The sequence below is a fragment of the Aquarana catesbeiana genome, linkage group LG09 (genome assembly GCF_042186555.1).
Source record: "Aquarana catesbeiana isolate 2022-GZ linkage group LG09, ASM4218655v1, whole genome shotgun sequence".
Classification (NCBI taxonomy): Eukaryota; Metazoa; Chordata; class Amphibia; order Anura; family Ranidae; genus Aquarana; species Aquarana catesbeiana.
The window spans coordinates 103,750,214-103,769,456 of record NC_133332.1 but is presented as its reverse complement, the minus strand read 5'-3'; the positions used below and the strand labels follow the sequence as shown (position 1 = coordinate 103,769,456).

General features: G+C 45.0%; 1 protein-coding gene across 1 annotated transcript in view; it reads right to left on the bottom strand.

The window, feature by feature from the left end:
• The window catches only part of CYSLTR1 (cysteinyl leukotriene receptor 1), a 185,729-nt gene that overhangs the window by 94,826 nt on the left and 71,660 nt on the right, over positions 1–19,243 (bottom strand).

Below are 19,243 nucleotides of genomic sequence, written 5' to 3'. Positions count from 1 at the left end.
GTACACCACAGAATGCACTGTAGACAGGGCCAGTACAAGGGGTGGGCAGAAGGGGCGGATGCCCTGGGCGGGACCATTTACTGGAGGAAGGGGGGCGCAGTAGAGGCCACGCTACAGACTGCTTTGATCTGTGGCTGCGGCGCTCCCCTCCCACCTCCTCCTCTTGTCACACAGCTGGTTCTGAGTGTGTGTGCGGCGGCGCCGTAAAAAGGACCCGCCCCCCTAGACTGGCTCATGTGGTAGCAGATTGAATCAGTGTTCCGCCTATCACACGAGCCAGTCTAGGGGGGCGGGACCTTGTTACGCCGCCAAACACACACACAGACCCAGCTGTGTGACACACAGTGCTGCAGGAGATGTCAGCTGTGTGATGCATCCAGGGCAGGCTATGGTGAGTCTGCATTCATAGGCAAAGTGAGGCTGAAAATATGGTCACAGAGAGAGAGGCTGCGATTATGGTCACACAGGCTGTGATTATGGTCACTCAGGCTGCGATTATGGTCACAGAGGCTGCAATTATGGTCACAGAGAGGCTGCGATTATGGTCACAGAGAGGCTGCGATTATGGTCACAGAGAGGCTGCGATTATGGTCAGAGAGGCTACAATTATGGTCACAGAGAGGCTACAATTATGGGCACAGAGAGAGAGGCTGAAATTATGGGCACAGAGAGAGAGGCTGAAATTATGGGCACAGAGGCTGCAATTATGGGCACAGAGAGGCTGCAATTATGGGCACAGAGAGGCTGCAATTATGGGCACAGAGAGGCTGCAATTATGGTCAAAGAGGCTGCGATTAGGGGCACAGAAAGGCTGCGAGTATGGTCACAGAGGCTGCAATTATGGGCAGAGAGAGAGAGGCTGAAACTATGGGCACAGAGAGGCTGCGATTATGGGCACAGAGGCTGCAATTATGGGCACAGAGAGAGGCTGAAACTATGGGCACAGAGAGAGGCTGCGATTATGGTCACAGAGGCTGCGATTATGGGCACAAAGAGAGAGGCTGAAACTATGGGCACAGAGGCTGCGATTATGGGCACAAAGAGAGAGGCTGAAACTATGGGCACAGAGAGGCTGCGATTATGGTCACAGAGGCTGCTATTATGGGCACAAAGAGAGAGGCTGAAACTATGGGCACAGAGAGGCTGCAATTATGGGCACAGAGGCTGCAATTATGGGCAGGCTGCAATTATGGGCAGGCTGCAATTATGGGCACAGAGGCTGCGATTATGGGCACAGAGGCTGCGATTATGGGCACAGAGGCTGCGATTATGGGCACAGAGAGAGAGGCTGAAATTATTGGCACAGAGAGAGAGGCTGAAATTATGGTCACAGAGAGGCTGTGATTATGGTCACAGAGGCTGCGATTATGGGCACAGAGAGAGAGGCTGAAATTATGGGCACAGAGAGAGAGGCTGAAGTTATGGTCACAGAGGCTGCGATTATGGTCACAGAGGGGCTGCGATTATGGTCACAGAGGGGCTGCGATTATGGTCACAGAGGGGCTGCAATTATGGGCACAGAGAGGCTGCAATTATGGGCACAGAGAGAGAGGCTGAAACTATGGGCACAGAGAGGCTGCGATTATGGGCACAAAAAGAGGCTGAAACTATGGGCACAGAGAGGCTGCGATTATGGTCACAGAGGCTGCGATTATGGGCACAAAGAGAGAGGCTGAAACTATGGGCACAGAGGCTGCGATTATGGGCACAAAGAGAGAGGCTGAAACTATGGGCACAGAGAGGCTGCGATTATGGTCACAGAGGCTGCGATTATGGGCACAAAGAGAGAGGCTGAAACTATGGGCACAGAGAGGCTGCGATTAAGGGCACATTGAGGCTGCAATTATGGGCATAGTGAGGCGGCATTGATGTGCACAGCAGTAGGCTGCATTTGATGGGCACTGGTGAGACTGCATTGATCTCTTGTATCATGTCTGCAGTCTCTGAGGAGAGTTTGCTTAATTAGCAATGGTACTGGTAATATGCAGCAGGAAGGGGGTTAATGCACTGTCACTGATGCATTAATATAGATCCCATCGTCTGTAGGCTCTGTAGCCTTTCACGGGGGGAGGGCGCAGTTTTTCATCTTCGCCCTGGGCACCGGATACCTTGTCCTGGCACTGACTGTAGATATAGGCTGCACTGAATGCAGAGATTGATATATATCAATAAAATACACTGCCACTAACTGAATAATTTGCCTGCTTAAGCTTATGTTTGACCCGAACATCAAGCTCACCCCTTCTTATAATGCTGTCAGTGGAATATTTTAAAATATTACTTCTACTTATAGCAGTGGTGGCTGGTGCTTAATATTTTGGGCAGATAGACGACGGCGATCAGTGCCCCCCCGCTGGAGACGGATGGCGGCGATCAGTGACTTTACCTCAGAAGGCCGATGCTGATGCTGCTCCTTGCTCTAGGGAAGAGCTGCGCCGTTACTTCTCCTTCCGGCCTTAAAGGAAGTGGGTCCTCCTGAGACCCAATTGGCCAGGGAGTACTAAGACTCCCTGGCCAATCTGGTCTCAAGACCCGCTTCCTGATTGGCTGGGAGGAGAATCAGGAAGACAAGAGCAAATATTAATTCGCTATTGTCGCACAACTGGTCGCACACCCTTTTTTGAAGCCAATTAGAGCCTAAGGCCCCTTTCACATGAGGCGAACTCTGTTTCTACGGAGCGTGCCTCGGTCCGCCGGCTCAGCGGGAGATCTGTCCCTCTCGGATCACAGGTCCCTCTCTGCTCACTGAGCGGGGAGGGGCTTGTCAGGCGCCGCTGTCGCCTATGGAGGGATCGGATGAAAACGGACAGCCTGTCCGTTTTCATCAGATCTCACCCGATCAGATCCACCAGCGACGGACCTGGACGTAGGGCCATCCGTCTGCTTTTAGCGGATCGGACCGGGTCGGATGTCAGCGGACATGTCTCCGCTAACATCCGACGCTCCATAGACTAACATGGAGCGCCCGTTCAGGTCCGCCGTCAAAACTGACAGGCAGACCTGAACGGTCCGATCATGTGAAAGGGGCCTTAGGCTCTAAACATGTGCTTTAAAAAAAAACTATTGAAATCTATGTGTCTGGCGCCCTGCGTGTAGATAAGGGGCCGAGTGCATGGATTAGGGGGCCGGCACCTCTGCGTCCCTACTGGATGGGCCACCACTGACTTATAGTCTCTAATAATTGTTTCATGTTACATATATGTATTGTGATTCATGTGTGGAACGCACAGCATAGAAGTTAAGCCTGCCTTTCTAGAACAGGCATGTCCAAAGTCCGGCCCGCGTGTGTATGCAAGACAAGTTTGAGCCAACATCCGTCGGAAAAAATCCATGGATTTTGTTGTCAGAATGTCCGATCAATGTCCGATCGTGTGTAAGGGGCATTAGACCGAATTTTAATGGTTCAAAGAATGTCAGGCAAAATGGTCGGCCCTCACACATGTTCACTTCATCAAATCTGGCCCTCTTTGAAAAAAGTTTGGACACCCCTGCTTTAGAAGGTCAGACTCTAGAGTTTAATTAAAAACAATGGCAGTGATATTTAAAGATCTCTGTACATATAATAGCACAACTGTGACCAGATTAAAATTTGTTCAAGAGCAGCAACCTGTATACTTACCTTTCCTGGGTGTGGTGTGTTGACTATTGGCACCCTAAGGCTGGGTTCACACTGCTGCGGTGGCAGACATCGCATGTGATTCGCAGCGCACTGCTGTTCACATCACATGCGATGTCTGTGCTGTGCGATATCAGCCATACAGATAGTATGGCTGATATCGCACCGCATTCGGTCCAAACTCGCACAGGACCCTTTTTTTTGTTCGGACCAAAATCGGATCGCATGGGTGTTCACACCTATGCGATCCGAAAATGTCCGAATTGTCAGTTCGCATTGCGATATGCGGGCTGAACTGGGGGTGTCATTAACATTGTATGACACTCCCCAGCAGTTCGCATATGTCAGTGTGAACTGCCGTGCGAGTTGGTGCGATGCGGGAACCCGCAGTAAATTCGCTGCGTTCCCGCACCGCAGCAGTGTGAACCCAGCCTAAAAGAGAATTGGGTGCTTCTGTGATCCATTGGGTAATGTGGTTCCTGTCACTGACCCCTTTTTCAGTACAAGGCGCCAGTGGAAATTACCACATGGGTTCAGAATGGAAATTATTTCCATCATAAGTAAAGTACAAGAACTTTACCAAAAGTGGGCATACATTTTTTATTACCTCACATTCAAATTTCACATGTTGGTAGCATAATCCTTCTTCTATAGAAACTTTTTTTATCTTCTTTTTTTTCGCTGCAGGCAAATAATGGATGCCAAGCAAAAGCAACATACCTTCATTGAGTTATTGACGAAGAAGGGGTGCAGGCTGTTTGAGATCCAAAGAAGGCTACAGATTGCTTATGGAGATGGCACCATTAACAAGAGCAATGTGCACAGACAGGGGTGGACGGACTGACAACTCATGGGGCCCACAGGCACTAGGAGTTCATGGGGCCCCCAGGTTGAAAGATGGTCGCCGCACGGCAGCCATCTTTCTAACGCAACACTAATGCAGCAGGCCTGCGTGGAGGGGCACCTAGCTTGGCAACATGCAGAAGTGGCAGGAGACCTAAAGCTGGTAACCAAGTAAAGGTACCAGGAGCCTCTCATGGTCTGTGCCACTTTAACAGAATTATGGGCAAAGTAATGCACTGGAAGCCCCTACCAGGGAAAAGGTGATCTGTGGTGCGCATAGCACACTGCGGCACACAGTGGGTGTGGCTAAATAATGCCACATATTGAGCGTGACTTTTTAGTCCGATTAGAAATGCAAGTCAGATTTTTCCAAATAAATTTTATTATAACTAAATATATTTTAATAATTTTCTTCACAATGTTGTTGGGGGGCTTTGGTGGATTATCAGTCTCGCTTTTGAGACACAGACAGAGAAAGGGACTGTGGACACCAATTCCCCAGTCCCTTTCCCTGTAGCCTCAGCTGCCCTGCAGATGAATGAACAGGAGACAGAGGGCATGCAGACATCATATGTGCGGGAGGACTTACATGAACGCCCTCCCGGGAATTTAGGCCCACGCTGTAGCCATCTTTCCGCTATAGCGCGGGCGGCAGGAGTTTAACCCTGCGTTATCCAAACTGTACAAAAAGTGTAAACTCAGCACATAAACTAAACGCTCTATAGCTAAGTTCAGTTCTATGCATGTGGGGAATGCAAGCAAAATTGCATTCCTTCCTAACAGACACAGAAATGTGCTGCACTTTAGCAGAGGGACAGCAGTTCTATTAATTGTTAAGGGCACCCCCATGCATATGCAAACATGTGCACCAAACTTGACTTTTCCATGTTGCTCCTGTGTGAAAAACATGCTCATGCTTGGTCGCACCTGTAGGTGTGAACCAAGCCTAACTATGAGTACATAAAAATAACAATCCTCAATAAACATAAATAATCCTCTAAATGATCAGTGTTCATACGATTGAGCTACCATGCATATAGCCTTGAACATTGTGCTGCTATGTTTACTGGGGATTATTTTGTATATAGTGTGTATAGTTTATTCGGTGGGTTTACACTTTGCATTGTACAGTGTTTGGATAACACAGCGTTAAATTGAAAGGTCATAAATTAACTGCACACACAGAGTGATTGGGGGATTGCTTGTGTAGAAAGGGATGTGATTTGTGTCTGTTTGATGTCTTTCAGCTGGGGGGAGAGGGCTTCAGACTTTGCTGACTCCAATACACACACTTGCTATTGTCACCCTTCTTGTCACCTTAACCATTCATCACATACCATAAAAACTTCCCTCCTGTCATGAAACTTTGGCAGGTATTGCATGCAGCTTACCTCCCCATACAGACTTTCTTCCCTTAGCTCACCTCTCTCCCTGCATGCAGTGTGAGGCTGTAATAGCTATGTCCCTCCTCTGGGTTCTCTTATCACACAGAACCAGGGCTGGACTGGGACAAAAATTTGGCCCTGGACTTCATCCAGACCGGCCCACTTTACTCCAAACACCTAGTGTTGGCGCTTCAATCTTCTCTGCACCATGGTTGATATGGTGTCAGGATAATTGAAGCGCATTATTTCTATTATTACATTGTAATATAACATGAAATAGTTCAACTCAGCATAATGCAGAATCAGTGGGAGCCCTGAGTGTGTCACCTGCCACGTCACTTGCCACATCGCCTGCCACCAGATGCAGTGTGTCACTTGCCATGGCACTTGTCAGCAGAGGCAGCTTGTCACTTGCCATGTCGCCTGCCACCAGATGCCGCATGTCACTTGCCACGTTACCTGCCACCAGATGCAGAACGTCACTTGTCAGCAGAGGCAGCTTGTCACTTGCCACGTCGCCTACCACCAGATGCTGCGTGTCACTTGCCACGTTGCCTGCCACCAGGTGCCGCATGTCACTTGCCACCATTGCCTGCCACCAGATGCAGCGTGTCACTTGCCAAATCGCCTGCCACCAGATGCCGCATGGCACTTGCTAAGTTACCTGCCACCAGATGCAAAACGTCACTTGCCATGTCACTTGTCAGCAGAGGCAGCTTGTCACTTGCCACGTCACCTGCCACCAGATGCATGTCAATTGCCACCATCGCCTGCCACCAGATGCCGCATATCACTTGCCCCGTCGCCTGTCACCTGCCAAGTCACTTGTCACCAGATGCAGTGCTACTACAGGCCTTGATGGGCAGCTCCAACCCAGCTCTGTACCCCCCCCCCCCCAACCCTCAACGTGACAGGGGAGGAGAGAGAGATACACAGCGCCAAATGTAGCATTAAAACAACTTGTATAACACTTAAAGGACGTTACTGACAAAGTTAGTAGGGTGAAAGGCATTGAGACACTGTGCAAGAGTCCAGCCTTGTCATCGATCTGAATTAGGAGCCGCCAATGGGAACCGATCTGGCCAGTAGATGCAGAGCATTGGTGTGTACCACTACTTCCTGGTAGCGGTGGAACGCATGATGGGGCGGCCGTGATGTCATCATTCGGAAATGATGCAAGATGTGGGAGGTGACGCATCCTTCAGGCCATCATTCCTCCGCCACCAGGAAGTAGTAGTACACACCGATGCGCTCTGCATCTACTGGCCCGATCGGTTCCCGGTGGCGGCTCCTAATTCAAATTGATGACAAGCCTGGACTCTTGCACAGTGTTTCAATGCCTTTCACCCTACTAACTTTGTCAGTAACGTTCTTTAAGTGGAATAAACGTTGTTTTAATGCTACATTTGGTGCTGTGTATCTCCCTGTCTCTGAAACTGGCCCACTGAGCCATCGGCCCACCGGGAATCTCCCGGTAGTCCCAATGGCCAGTCCATCCCTGCACAGAACTGAAGATGGGGGGTGGGGAATTTGAGAGAGGTACAGAGCGAGCGTGCAGGAGACAGCAAAAAAAAACAGAACTACACAGCCGGCCAGTACTATATATGTATTTAGAAGCAGTGACTTTGCTGCTGACAAACCCCGGGTTTGAGCAGTAAAGGGGCACCTTCACAGAAAGTGTGACTGTCCCGGTTCATGGGGCCTCCTACTGGCCCGAGCCCTCGGGCAGTGCCTGAAATGCCTGAATGGTCAGTCCGCCCCTGTGCATAGATGGATCAAGTTTAAAGTGGTTCTAAAGCTTGAAAAATAATAGAATAGCAAGCATGTCATACTCATACTTACCTGCGCTGTACAGTTGTTTTCCACAAAGCAGCACTGATCCTCCTCTTCTCAGATCCCCCACCAGTGCTCCTGCTCCCTACCCCTTGCCCAGTGCCCCCATAGCAAGCCGCTAGCTATAGGGACACTTGTGCACCAATAAGATCCTTCATTCTTATTGTCAGGTTGTGTACACATTCAAAAGAGGTCACCATGCAGCAATTTACTGTAAAACCATTTCCCAATCATTAAATACATTTTAGAAAGAAATTCATGTTCTGTACAGGAAATGTACAACATGCAGGAACAGTTCAATCAACAAAGACGTGGCTTGATGAGACTTCAGCTTTAAATAAAAAGCCATTATCAACATTTAACCCCTTCCACCACTCCCTCATAAACAAAATCTATGCCATAATCTCATTTTTTTTTTATAGCTGTGCTGCAGTCAGAAACAATGGTTCCATAGAAAACTACTGTACTTAAAGAGTCAAGCTGTATTAGTAGAGTTCACCTTCATAGGGTGCAGTGGATATCTGAAATGTCGGCTTCCAGTTCTGGTAGAACCAGTGAACCGCATGATGGAGAGGGGAAAGGTAGCTGCCCTTTGTTAATGCCAGGTATGAGATCTTATATCTGAACTAGGGATGGGCCGAACACCCCTGTGTTCGGTTCACAGTAGAACATTCGAACAGGCAAAAAATTTGTTCAAACACTGTTAAAGTCTATGGGACACGAATGTGAAAAATCAAAAGTGCTCATTTTAAGGGTTAATATGCAAGTTATTGTCATAAAAAGTGTTTGGAGACCTGGGTCTCCCCCCAGGTACAAAATTTAAAGGAATATTTCACTTTTATTGTTTCACTTTAAGCATTATTAAAATCACTGCTCCTGAAAAAATGGCCATTTTTAAAACTTTTTTTTGCATTGATACATGTCCCCTGGGGCAGGACCCAGGTCCCCAAACACTTTTTATGACAATAGCTTGCATATTAACCTTTCAAATTAGCACTTTTGATTTCTCCTGTAGACTTTTAAAGGGTGTTCCGCGGCTTTCGAATTTGCCACGAACACAACAAATTGTTCGCTATTCGGCGAACGGGTGAACGGCCAGTGTTCGAGTCGAACTCATGTTCGACCCGAACAGACAGCCCATCCCTAATCTGAACCATGGCAGTCTTAATATCCATTGTCTCCTTGGAAAAGTAACGGACACCTACCAGCTAGCCACAATTTATGCATTTACTGTCAAGAGAATTAAAGTATAAATAGTAATAGAATTAAACATATATTTATTAGTACTTTCAATAAAATTGATTTTAAACAGTTAAACAATAGGAAATAATTCCATAAAACAAAGATTAATGGAAGGGCACATGAGCTATGACTAAGAACCAGTAAGGGGTGTGAAACGCGTTAGTTATATCTGATTCCTCTGACTCCGTTTGTTGTATGGACTGTTATTCATTCAATAAAGGTATTACTTTGGAGTGCGGCTGTCCGGACCTTTTCGTTTTGCATGTGTTTTGCATACAGCACCAATCTTGTGCAGGGGCAGTGGCAGCCTGTCCATTAGGAGCGCACACGGGCGCCACCCCCCTTATCCATGCGCCCAGCCCCCTGGTCTACATCCAGGGTGTCAGACGCAAGGATTCCAATGGGAGGGGTGTTATTTTTTGAAGCACATGATTAGAGCCAGAGGCTCTAATAGGCTTCAAAAAAGGGTGAGCTCGAGGTGCAGAGCACTGCGCTCCAAGCCCACCCAGTTGTGTGACAATAGCAAATGAATATTCATTATTGTAACACTAATTCTCCTTCCGACCAATCATGAAGTGGGTCGTGAGACCTGTCACTCGATTGGCCAAAAAGAGTTCCGATCGGATTGACCGCCAGGAGGAGGAGGGAGGAGGCGTAGGGGAAGTAAGGAAGCAGCCACAGAGAACAGCCCAGAGAGAAGCCAACGCCGCCTGCTGCCCGGAGCACTGCCTGCGAAATGGGGTAAGTGCGGGGCACCTACCTATTGGGGTGGGTGCCGTCTTTGACCGGACCCGATCGTCTGGGGGAGTGGCGATGGGTGAAATGTAAATTGTTTGCCGCCCTCCTTTAAAAACACCAGCCGCCACTGCTACCTGGAGTGGTATGCTACCTGTAATAAAAGGGCACAGTACAGGGGTGGAGGCAGAAGGGCACAGTACAAGGGGGCCAGGAGGGCTCAATACTGGGATCAGGAGGATACAGTACAGGTTCCTGGATGCTGCTTGGGACACGGCCATCCTGGGACAGCTTAGTAAAAAAGGGTGACTGGCCTGGCAAATCCGGGACTGTTGGCAAGGATAATGTAATGCAAGACTATCATGGGGCTTCCATGCACCTGGGGCCCTTGGGCAGTGCACAGGGGTGCCCATACATTAAGACAGCCCTGATCTGAACCAGATATGAGATTGTAATGTATGTGTTACTTAATACATAAAATGAGTGCAGCGCAATTAAATCCTGAAAACTTAAATTCATACACTCATCAAGTGCTAATTACTCAATAAATGAAAAAAAAAAGTGTAAATAAATGTCCATCGCATCTCAGAACAACAATCCCATCAAGTGATCCACACCACGGTGTAATAAATGAGTAACAGTTTATATATCTTCTGAATGTGTCCTGAAAACCTCCACCTATAGCTGAAAAAACCTGCTCGCCTCCAGAATCAGACCCCACTACAGAGCCTCATACACCATTGATTTATTCCTCCTGTGAAGGATTCAGCAACATTCCTTATCCTCCTGGTTTGGAATGCACTTTTAGCCTCTCCCGCTCCCTATTCCATCCTTAGTCACCAGCATGACCTGACCACATGATTTAAAGAAAAACTTCATTAAAATAGTGAAGGACTGCTTAGCAACCAGCAACTGAAGATCAAGATGCCAAAGAGAAATGGTAAGCAGCCATCTGTGACTCCAGCAGTAAGGTTTCGTGGAGGGGCGAAAAAGGTGTTCCGCCCCTCCACTAAAAAATTAAAAGCCAGCAGCTACAAATAATGTAGTTGCTGACTTTTAATATTAGGACATTTACCTGTCCAGGATTCCCACAATGTCGGCACCCCAGCTGATTTTTGGATCAGCTGTCGGGTGCTGCAGCCGCCATTCCTGGTAAGGGAAATTGGCAGTAAAGCCCTTTCGGCTTCACATCCAGTTCCCTACTGCTTCTCTTTCTAACTGGCCCAAGCGCAGAGGGAGGAAGGAGGAGGGGGACCAAATTTCTGAGGGATGGCGCCTCGGCTCTGTCTCCCAGAAGTGGGGAAGGGTACCTGTCAAAAACAGCTATCCGTTCCCCCTCCCCCCTGAAAGGTGCCAAATGTGGCACCGGAGGGGGCGATAAGTGGAAGTTCCACTTTTGGGTGGAACTCCGCTTTATGTCAAGTGGTCATGCTAAATACTAAGGATGGAACAGGGAGAGGCTAAAAGTGCATGCCAGGAGGATGAGGAGTGTTGCTGAATCCTTCACAGGAGGAATAGATCAATGGTAAATGGTAAATGTGACTCTGTAATGGGGTCTGATTCTGGAGGTGAGCAGGTTTTTCACCTATAGGTGGAGGTTTACAGGACACATTCAGAAGATACAGTCAGGTCCATAAATATTGGGACATCAACACAATTCTAATCTTTTTGGCTCTAAACATCACCACAATGGATTGAAATGAAACAATCAAGATGTGCTTTAACTGCAGACTTTCAGTTTTAATTTGAGGGTATTTACATCAAAATCAGGTGAACGGTGTAGGAATTACATCGGTTTGTATATGTGCCTCCCACTTTTTAAGGGACCAAAAGTAATGGGACAATTGGCTGCTCAGCTGTTCCATGCCCAGGTGTGTGTTAGTCCCTCATTATCCCATTCACAAGGAGCAGATAAAAGGTCCAGAGTTCATTTCAAGTGTGCTATTTGCATTTGGAATCTGTTGCTGTCAACTCTCAATATGAGATCCAAAGAGCTGTCAGTGAAGCAAGCCATCATTAGGCTGAAAAAACAAAACAAATCCATCAGAGAGATAGCAAAAACATTAGGTGTGGCCAAATCAACTGTTTGGAACATCCTTAAAAAGAAAGAACACACCGGTGAGCTCAACAACATCAAAAGAATTCTTTCCCTGGGGAAGAAAACACCCTTCACAACAGTTGACCAGATCAAGAACACTCTCCAGGAGGTAGGTGTATGTGTGTCAAAGTCAACAATCAAGAGAAGACTTCAGAGTGAATACAGAGGGTTCACCACAAGATGTAAACCATTGGTGAGCCTCAAAAATAGGAAGGCCAGATTAGAGTTTGCCAAACATCTAAAAAAGCCTTCACGGTTCTGGAACAACATCCTATGGACAGATGAGACAAAGATCAACTTGTACCAGAGTGATGGGAAGAGAAGAGTATGGAGAAGGAAAGGAACTGCTCATGATCCAAAGCATACCACCTCATCAGTGAACCATGGTGGTGGTATTGTCATGGCGTGGGCATGTATGGATGCCAATGGAACTGGTTCTCTTGTATTTATTGATGATGTGACTGCTGACAAAAGCAGCAGGATGAATTCTGAAGTGTTTTGGGCAATATTATCTGCTCATATTCAGCAAAATGCTTCAGAACTCTTTGGACGGCGCTTCATAGTGCAGATGGACAATGACCCGAAGCATACTGCGAAAGCAACCAAAGAGTTTTTTAAGGGAAAGAAGTGGAATGTTATGCAATGGCCAAGTCAATCACCTGAACTGAATCCGATTGAGCATGCATTTCACTTGCTGAAGACAAAACTGAAGGGAAAATGCCCAAAAAACAAGCAGGAACTGAAGACAGTTGCAGTAGAGGCCTGGCAGAGCATCACCAGGGATGAAACCCAGTGTCTGGTGATGTCTATGCGTTCCAGACTTCAGGCTGTAATTGACTGAAAAGGATTTGCAACCAAGTATTAAAAAGTGAAAGTTTGATGGATGATTGTTAATCTGTCCCATTACTTTTGGTCCCTTAAAAAGTGGGAGGCACATATACAAACTGTTGTAATTCCTATACTGTTCACCTGATTTGGATGTAAATACCCTCAAATTAAAGCTGAAAGTCTGCAGTTAAAGCACATCTTGTTCGTTTCATTTCAAATCCATTGTGGTGGTGTATAGAGTCAAAAAGATTAGAATTGTGTCGATGTCCCAATATTTATGGACCTGACTGTATATCATATCTTATATTTATACACAGTGGTGTGGATCACCTAATGGGATTGTTGTGCTGAGATATGTAATGGGCATTTATTTACACAATTTTTTAATTTATTTTCATTTATTGAGCGTTATAAGCACTTGATAAGTGTATGAATTTAAGTTTTCAGGATTGTTTTGCACTGCACTCATTTTATGTATTAAGTGTTATATGTAGTGGGATAAGTGAAATTACCAGTAGAGTGTGATAAGGTTGGAAATAATAGATTGGAGTTCTACTTAAGTTGTTTTTCATTTTTCTACATAATGTGTGCGTGTCAGTTGTAAGACGTAGCTTAAGTCTTTCCAGATGTGTCCAGCGTCATGTATGTTGAATTTATACTGCTTGTTACCTTATATGGAAATTTGTTCAAACTGATGCTTGTGTAACCAAGCCTTATAAAAAGCCCCAATAAAGAGCCGACAGGTGCAGTTTGACAGTACGGGACCTTTAAGGCTCGGATCTGATATACAGAAACCTATATTCTGTGTCTTATTTTTTTGATGGCTAAATTTGGCAAAGCAATATAAACTAGAAGCAGTTGAGTTGAAAACTGCACCTAACATTTCTGGCGCCCGGAAGTAGGGACACACCGATGACACTTCAAGAGGTGGATGAATTGGACTGACGGAACAAAAGGTCAGGCATTCCGGGAACCACAGATTGAAAACCTGCGCAGGTAAGAAAAAGCTTTATTTTTCTTATATTCTGTGCTCCCCTGATTTGTGCCTATCCGTTCTGTCAGTTACGGTTCTCCTGGTTTTAAAACACCAGCCTCTGTAGTGGTGAGTCTAGAATTACTGCATATTGTGGTTTATATTGCTGGAATTAATTGTTGTTTGTTTTCTGTCTGTCTTGTTGAGAAAGTGAATGAGCCTTGCCAAGGTTGGTATGAATTGAAAGAATATCATCCCAATGAGCAGTGAAATGCGCCCTTACCTCGCAAGAGGACTTTGGGGGTCTGCCGCTTAAGTTTGATATTCAATTTAATTCATAAACCATAGAGGGGTTGAAAGTATAAGCCCTGTCTGCTCCATAAAGCAGGGATAAGAGTGTATGAGAGGGATCCCAGATACAGGGGGAATGAGGTCTCCATAAGCCCGGAGATCTAGTCGGATACCTGGTCACTTAAAGGAATGCTTGTATATGTGTAGCTGCCATTCTGGTCATAATATTTGTGAGTTGGCTAGCATATAAAGTAATTCGATTTCAGAAATCTCATCCGGAGAGGCTTTTAGTATTCTGGCACCCTAGGAGGAAGGCAACGAGGAACTAGTGTAGCTTTTTTTAGTATTTAGTACTGTACACTAAGTGTCCCACACACTACCTAGGCACGGACTGTCAGAATGGGCCAGAAGAACACGAAACCCCGTCAGGGAATTGTGGCGCATTATACGGTGCCACAGATAATTAAGAACATCTATGGGAAAGATGAAGCATAGGACTTAAAGAATGTCCTTCGTAAATTTAAGGTGAAAGGAGCAGCGGGTTTAGACCCGGATGTATGGAGTGAAATAAAAAGGGACAGACAAGGAGAGGTGTTAGAGAAGCAATGGATGCGTCAGGTTCAATGCTTAATTAAGGTCTCAAATAGAGCAAAAGAAGAGGGGTGGAAATATAATTCAGATTGTGATGGTTGGGATATGAAAGACAGAAGAATAAAAAAAAAAAAAATGCTGAAATTTTAAATAATCTTAGTTCAGCCATCCCACCCTCATATACTGACATAGTACGTAAACTACACAAGATATATCCTGAAATTGAGGGTAGAGGATGGGTTTTGTATAGCAAAGCCAGCTGCTTTCTGTAGATTTTTTTTGTGACACAGTTAATGAATACACATGAAGCAACCTGGCAGGATGGGGAGGATTTATGCAGACATAAAATGACTCTGACCCTGTTTAACCAGTTTATGACCGACCTGCAGACTGAGCTGAGGGGGGGCCAATATCACTCATGAAACAAATGCCAGGACAGACTGTATCAGAATTTTACTTATCTATGGAAAGTATGATGGCAGATGAGGGATTGGATTTGGCTCTGCCAGTCACGATCTGAGCCTTCAATAGACAGTTTATGGAAGGATTAATTCCACAGATAAGTGAAAGACTGAAAGCCTGCATACCACCCTTAATTTGTTGCGATTTTTGGCAGAAAAAGGTTGCAAGGTTAATAAGAAAAAGTTGCAAGTGTGTCAGAAAAAGTTATCTTTTTGGGACATTGTATATCACAGGGTACGAGACATCTCACTGAGGAGAGGGTTCAAGTGATAAAGGGAATGTTACCCCCACGGAATTTCAAACAATTGCATATGTTTTTAGGTATTGTGTCATATTGTAGACAGTGGATACCACACGCTAGCGCTTTGATGCAGCCATTATACGATTGTTTGAAAATTGTACCGTATATGCTTACAGAAGTAGCTTATGAGTCGTTTGTCACTTTGAAAAGGTTATTGATTTCTGCCTCGGCTATCGATATTCCAGATTACACCAAGACATTTTATTTGTACATTGCTGAAATCACTGGACACGCCACAGGTGTTTTGACACAGGCACATGTAAAACAAAGACCCGTTGCTTACTTTTCAGCAGCATTAGATCCAGTGTCCAGAGGTTCACCGTCCTGTGTATGGGCGGTAGCAGCGGTGTCGATAATCTTAGATAAGTCATCAGAGATTGTTCTAGACAATCCAGTTGTAGTGCACACTACACATGATATACATGCAATCTTGTCTCAAGTTTAGCCCAAACACATTTTAATGGCTAGGCAATTAAGGTTACAGTGTACTTTACTTTTACCTCCAAATGTCACTTTTCAGCGCTGTGCAACTTTAAATTTGGCCACCTTTTTGCCTCTTCAGTCACCAGATTTGGCAAGGGGGAATAATAGTGCTAATAAGGAAGAAGAAGAGGAAGAAAAAAATTCTCGAGAACCTCTGATAAGAGAGGACATTCTAAAAACAATGGATTTTTTAGTTTTTTTGACTACTGATGAAATAATTTATCCATCAGATATGTTGCAGTTTTTATATATCATTTTTATGTGACAGGACATGTTTATTATATCAAGATGAGATATTTTTTACACATCATTTTTTACATTCATATATAGTGTATTTTTAGAGTTGAAAGGGTTAAACATCCCTACAATAGAGTCATTCTAGTTAGAAGGAACATCTGGTGTTAATTAAGACAGAGTACATTTTTCTTAAAGGTACATGTTACAGATACACCAATTTTAAATGCTGAGCACACTTTGTACATAGATGGTAGTAGGTTTGCTGATGACAAGGGTAAATATCACACAGGGTATGCTGTAGTGACTGATACACGGGTAATTGAAACACAGCCCTTACCAGCCCATATGTCAGCACAAGAAGCAGAATTAAAAGCTTTAGAACAAGCCCTAGAATACTTAAAAGAACGAGAAGGGAATATTTACACTGACTCTGCCTACGCTTATGGTGTAGCGCACGATTATGGTCATACATGGAGGGCTAGAGGTTATCTGACAGCAGCAGGTACACCTGTAAAACATGGAGAAGGGATTAAGAGAGTCCTGAACAATCTTCAAAAGGTTAAACGAGTGGCAATCATGAAGATAGTGGCACACACGAGCGCAAAAACAATTGAGGCAAAAGGAAATGCATTTGCAGATTTGACTGCAAAACAGGCAGCTCTAGGGGAAGGAAGCCCTGAAACCTTAGCAGCGGTAGAGGTGAGTATCCCAGAACCAACATGGCAGCAGTTGAGTAAATTACAGGAGCAAGCAGGGGAGAGCGAGAAAGATAAGTGGGTCAGAATGGGAGCAGCACCAGACCTTGACAATGTATGGAGGGAAGGAGGCAAAATATGCCTGCCTGCCTCTCTGTACCCAGCAATGGCAGCGGCAGTTCACCTACCCACACACGTCAGTTCCAATTCCATGTATAGGATTGTGAACCAAGGATGGCTCGCCCCTGGATTCAGTAGTACTGCGAGAAACTACTGTGCAGCCTGCCAAATCTGTCTCCTGAATAACCCAGGATAGAGAGTAAAAACCCCACGAAAACATCAGGTTCGGGCCCAATACCCCTTCCAGAGACTGCAAATTGACTACATACAAATGCCTAAGAGCGGCCCCTTTGAATTTGTCCTCGTGTGTATCGATTTATTCTCAGGTTGGCCCGAAAGTTATCCAGTAAAATAAGCTACAGCAAAAGTCACAGCCAAGAAACTGATCACTGAGTTAATACCTAGGTTTGGTCTTCCTGAAACAATAGAATCAGATAGGGGGACACACTTTACAGGAGAAATCATGCAGAATGTGATGACCATGTTAGGGGTTCAACAAAGTTTTCACACCCCTTATCATCCACAGAGTTCAGGATCAGTGGAAAGAGTAAATGGGACAATAAAGTTGAAAATACAAAAAGCTATGCAAGAGTTAAACAAACCCATATGAAATACTTTTTGGGAATGCACCTAGATTAGGTCTATACTTTCCACAGAGAATACAATTGCAATGTGATAGTTTGACTGCATATGTGATACAATTACAACAACGTCTAACTAAGATCCACAAAAGTGTGTATTCTTCTCTTCCAGACCCTAACTCAATAGCAGGTACACATACACTGCTACCAGGAGATTATGTATATGTTAAGAAACACACCAGAAAGACATTGGAACCTAGATTTGAAGGTCCTTATCAAGTGCTTTTGACTACAGCCACTTCAGTGAAATTGGAAGGAAAAGTAGCCTGGATCCACGCATCACACTGCAAAAAGAGTCTTGAACCGAGAGAAACAGAATGAAGATTCTTCTAACTATGATAATAATGCTTGAATGTTTTCAAATGTTTGTTTATACATGGACTCCGGGTATCAATGTAACAGTTCATGAAAATAGTACTGATCTTAGATGGGTAAATCAGGATAAGAGTATAACACAATATCATTACTACGAATGGTATTTTGTACCAGAAAGGAAATGGGAAAGCACAACAGGAGGATATATATACAATGGCAACATTATGGTTTCAATATAAAGATAGAAGACGCTCTACCCACCATCTTCGAATCCTCTGTATTAACTCCTATTCCTAGATCTTGCATAAATGTTTCGGTATCACAACAGAAAACAAAAATTTAATTTAATGTAACTTTTCCCCAGCTACCAGAATGTAGGTATCGCCGAGAATGGTATGATACAGTTCTGGGAGCTGCAGGAACTGGAATGGGAATAATGAATGGGATACAGATGGAAATGATACAAAATAAGTGGAAATGTGCAGGAAGTCACATAGCTGATAGTTTAATAATCATAAGCAAATGGTTACCTACAACATTCGAAACACAAATTAGCCAGGTACTGTGACGAACGCGGGTGTCAGATCCCTGCCCTCCTCGCTAACTCGCGACAAAGGACCGGCCAACCTCACACCCCGCTGTCACTTACGTAACAATGCCACTCTCAGCTGCGCCCAGCACAAAGATTTTCCAGCTTGCGGGACCACAATCTAGGTGCGAGCAGCCTGAGAGTGATTGTCACTGGGCTAATTACACAATTAACCCTTTAACTGCCACCACCCCCGTTTAAAACACTGAGCCGGGGGAGACTCGTAATTTCAGCAATACCAATTATAATTTGAGAATAAGCGTCTGCCACACACACACTGCCACTACAGACAGGTCTGCTCAGAGTCTTACTCTATAACAGTAGCGCCCTTCAAGAGGCAGGTTCATTTATAGCTTGCATTAAGAGCTTTAGAGACAAGGTTAACACTTTTCAACATAAGGGTTTATTATGAAAAGGTCAAAGTTGATGCAAATAAAATATTTACAGAAAAAAGATGTTTCAAAAGATAAAGACAATATACAGCCACAAAGCAATAAGGTAGAATTGGGAAGAGAGAATACTTGCAATTAATGTCCGAGGGTTGATCAGAGTTCAATCGATGAGCTAGGTAATCGGTTCTCGACTTGGCAGATGTTTCTTCTTGGATGGTAAAAGGAGAACTGCCCATTGTCTTGGCATCTCCTCTTTTCTGTCAAATCAAAGGGGGTGTTGACAGCGACCAGTAACCAATCATCTGGCCAGCTGGTTTTAGGGGTTGGTTGCTGGGAGGTGTCTACACTCATGACCATGTCCCAGGTAGATTTCTTTAATACATATTCATATATCTGCATCTGTAGTGTTGACAGACTCCAAATATCCATATTATTATTCAACTTGAGATTTCCTTCAAAACAAGTCTAAACATGCCATATCTATAACGTATAGCCTGCTTTGGAGGAATAAGTGGTCCCAGGGGTTTCCCATATGACCTGACATAGGGGTGTCTGGACTTGAAACGTTCCATA